General features: G+C 45.6%; 1 pseudogene; it reads left to right on the top strand.

The window, feature by feature from the left end:
• The first annotated feature begins 282 nt into the window (after positions 1 to 282).
• On the top strand, positions 283 to 773 carry LOC110596615 (annotated as a pseudogene).
• The last annotated feature ends 2,633 nt before the right edge of the window (positions 774 to 3,406 follow it).

Raw genomic sequence — 3,406 nt, 5'->3', positions numbered from 1 at the left:
CAAGGTAAAAGGCCATCTTGTGTGTCACCTGTGCGTTGTCTCACATCTCTGGATATTTTGAGAAAGATAAATGCTCTGCGGATGGAGCATAAAGAGCCTCAGTTCCTTCCTGAGGGAAATGAGTCCAACCTCCTATCCCTTTCCCCTGCATGGCTGAAACTCTGGCTAGATGTGGCGTCCTCAGCTAAGGCCCGAGAGGAGAGAAAAGCAGCAAGGCCTTGAGGGAATCATGAAAAAGCACCTGCCTTTCCAGCCTCGGCCCTCGAGCCTGTCGCCATCGTGATGTCGATGCCCAAAAAGAACCAGATTGCCATCTATGAGCTCCTTTTCAAAGAGGCAGTGATGGTGGCCTAGAAGGACGTCCATGTGCCTAAGCATCCAGAGCTGGTTGACAAGAATGTGCCCAACCTTCATGTCAGGAAGGCCACGCAGTCTCTCAAGTTTCGAGGCTATGTGAAGGAACAGTTTGACTGGAGACATTTCAACTGGTACCCTACCAATGAGGGTATTCACTCTCTACATCATTACCTTCATCTGCCCCTTGAGATTGTGCCAGCCACCCTGCACCACAGCCGTCCAGAGACTGGCAGACCTCAGACCAAAGGTCTGGAGGGGGAATGACATACAAAGCTCACAAGAGGGGAAGCTGACAGAGACACCAACAGATGGAGTGCTGTGCCCCTGGTGCTGACAAGAAAGCGGAGGCTGGGGCTGGGTCAGTAACTGAATTCCAGTTTAGAGGAGGACGTGGAGGGGAATATTGTGTGAAATAAACTTGTAGCCAGAACAAGAAAAAGAAAAGGCACCTGTGTACAAGCCAAGGGTGGAGGGAGAGAATGGAGGTTTGAGGTCCACAAGGAAGTAACCATCAGAACTAGCCCACCTCACCATCCAGCACCAGACCTGTGCCCAGCAAGCTGCTATGTTAGGAAGAGAGCCATATCTGGTGTGTCAGCTGTGTGGACTTTGCCTCAGTTTCCTCATGTGTGAAATGGGATTGTTGTGAGGATTGAAGGGTTCATAAGGGGAAACATTCAGCAAGCATCAGCTTTTATCCGGGCCTGAGTCATCACAGACAAGCCAAATCCCCAACTCCCTTGAGAGTTCATCTCTGGAATTGCTCCTGGACCCTCAATACCTGGGCAGAAAGGAGCTCTGAGGGATGGTCTCCGGAGACAGGTCTACAATGACGTTTTCACCAACTCTCCATGGAAGGAGGAAAGAGAGGGCAAGTTTGTGGGTGTCTGTGGAAGGTAGCCAGCTGTCATTTATTAGTAAGGAACATCCTTTGTTGCAGAATTACTGACTTCAGGGCTGTCACTGCACACTTCCATAGGGCTCCACTCATGTCGGCCCCACGGACAGTGGTACTCCCTGGAGCCATGTTGTGTGGCAACCTGGCATGCTCATTTGGTGACAGATGGTGGTTGGTCTTCTCCTCTTCCTCCTCTCAGTGTCCTAATTGTCCATCAGAAGAAGAGAAGGCCACGGAGGATGTGTTACAGGCTGAAAAGCGGCCATCTTGGTTATAGTAGAGCAATCATTTAGAAAAAACTTCGAAACTTGCATTAAGAAACTTTCTTTTGTAACTAAGTTGGGCTAAATGTGGAAGCCACTTGAATTTTAAAATGCACATTTTTTCTTTCCCCACACTGCCCTTGGAATGTGGCTGCTCCCCTTTCTTATTTAAATAGTAAGCCATTGCTGATGCTGGAGAGAAAACAGCCAGTTACACCAGACCACTTGATAGATAGGAGACATGAAAACTGGTCCAAGCCTGGAGTCAGCATTGCCCACCTCCCGTCCATCTGTGAGTATAAGGGCATTGGACTGTTACAGACTAGGGTTCTGGAAATGGAATTGTTATAACTGTGTTTTAAAATAATTTTAGACCTACATTTTCAATGTTGTGACTTTCCCTTCCTTCCAAATGTTGCAATTGTCTACCCCTTTCTCTGGAAAACTGTAAAATAACATGTTGCAAATTCCAGTGTAATTTAAAAATGTCACCATGACCAGGAGACTTTCATGGTCAGAAAATTCTGAGTTGTGCTGAAACTGTACACAGGTTTTGAACTCGGGATGGGTGAAAGGCTATGGATTTTAGATATAAATACTAGAATGAGTTTGTTACTTTGAGTGGGTGTTTGGTAATCTTGATGACCTGTCTCCCTGTAGCCTGGTTGCAGAAATTAAACCCCATTTCCCCCCAGTTTCTGCCCCTCATCTTTGACCATGAGAGATAGCAGCCAGTTTGTCAAGCTAGACAAAAACAGACACAGCTCAAGAGTCAGTCTTCCATCATCTCTGAGAACAGAGGCCCAGCCTGGGCAAGAAGGGGCAAAAGAAAGAGATAAAACAAGTTTATGCTCTCTGTCTCCGAGTGGACATTGCAAACAACCTAAACAAAGCAAAACAAAACAAAAAAGCTCATTGAGAAACCTTTATTCTATCCAGAAAAATGACATCTGCAAGTCCTTCATGGGAGCCAATAAATGTGACAGATGTGCACACTTGCATTCTGAAGTGAGTCACTTCAATAGTCTCCTCCTTACCCACCTACTACACCTGGTTTTACTTTCTGTTCTTTAAATTCTATTCCATTTCTGTTCTTTTTTTTTTTTGCTATCTATCTCTCTCCCCCTTTTATTGACATATAATAATTTACATCTTTACGGGGTGCATGCGAGTGTTTGTCACATGCAAAGAATATATAACAATCAAGTCAGGGAAATCGGGGTGACCCTCACCTTGAATGTTGATCATTTTTGTGTATTGGTACCATCTCAAGTCCTCTCTTCTAGTTACTTTGATATATGCATAATATTGATGCTAAGTATCACCACCCAAATTCCCTATCAAGTATTTGAACCTATTTCTTCTATCTAACTGTATGTTTGTACCCATAACCTAGCTGTCCTCACCCTCCTTCCCCATACTGATCATTTTTATAATTTCTAAAACATTAACTGTATGCTTTTTTATTCTTATTTATTTCAATAGCTTTAGGGGGTACAAATAGTTTTTGGTAACATAGTTACATCGTATAGTGACAAAGAAGTCTGGGCTTTAAGTGTACCTATCACTCCCACCTGTCCACATTGTACCTGATAGGTGATTTTTTTTTTTTAGTTGGAGTCTCACTCTGTCGCCCAGACTGGAGTGTAGTGGCTGCTTCCAGCCGCCGCAGCCTCGACCCACTGCGCTTTGGTGATTCTTCCGCCTCAGCCTTCCAAGTAGCCGGAATCACAGGCATGCACTACCACGCCCGGCTGATTTTTTTGATTTATTGTAGAGATGAGATCTCGCTGCCCAGGCGGGTCTCGAACCCGCGGGCTCAGGCAATCCACTCACCTCAGTCCTCCCAAAGGCGCGGGATTACAGGCTGAGCCACCGAGCCCGACAA

The sequence above is a fragment of the Carlito syrichta genome, unplaced genomic scaffold (assembly GCF_000164805.1).
Source record: "Carlito syrichta isolate Samal-C Ts95f unplaced genomic scaffold, Tarsius_syrichta-2.0.1 Scaffold311643, whole genome shotgun sequence".
Lineage (NCBI taxonomy): Eukaryota > Metazoa > Chordata > Mammalia > Primates > Tarsiidae > Carlito > Carlito syrichta.
The sequence above is the reverse complement of the archived record's forward strand: the minus strand, read 5'-3'. Positions and strand labels throughout refer to the sequence as shown.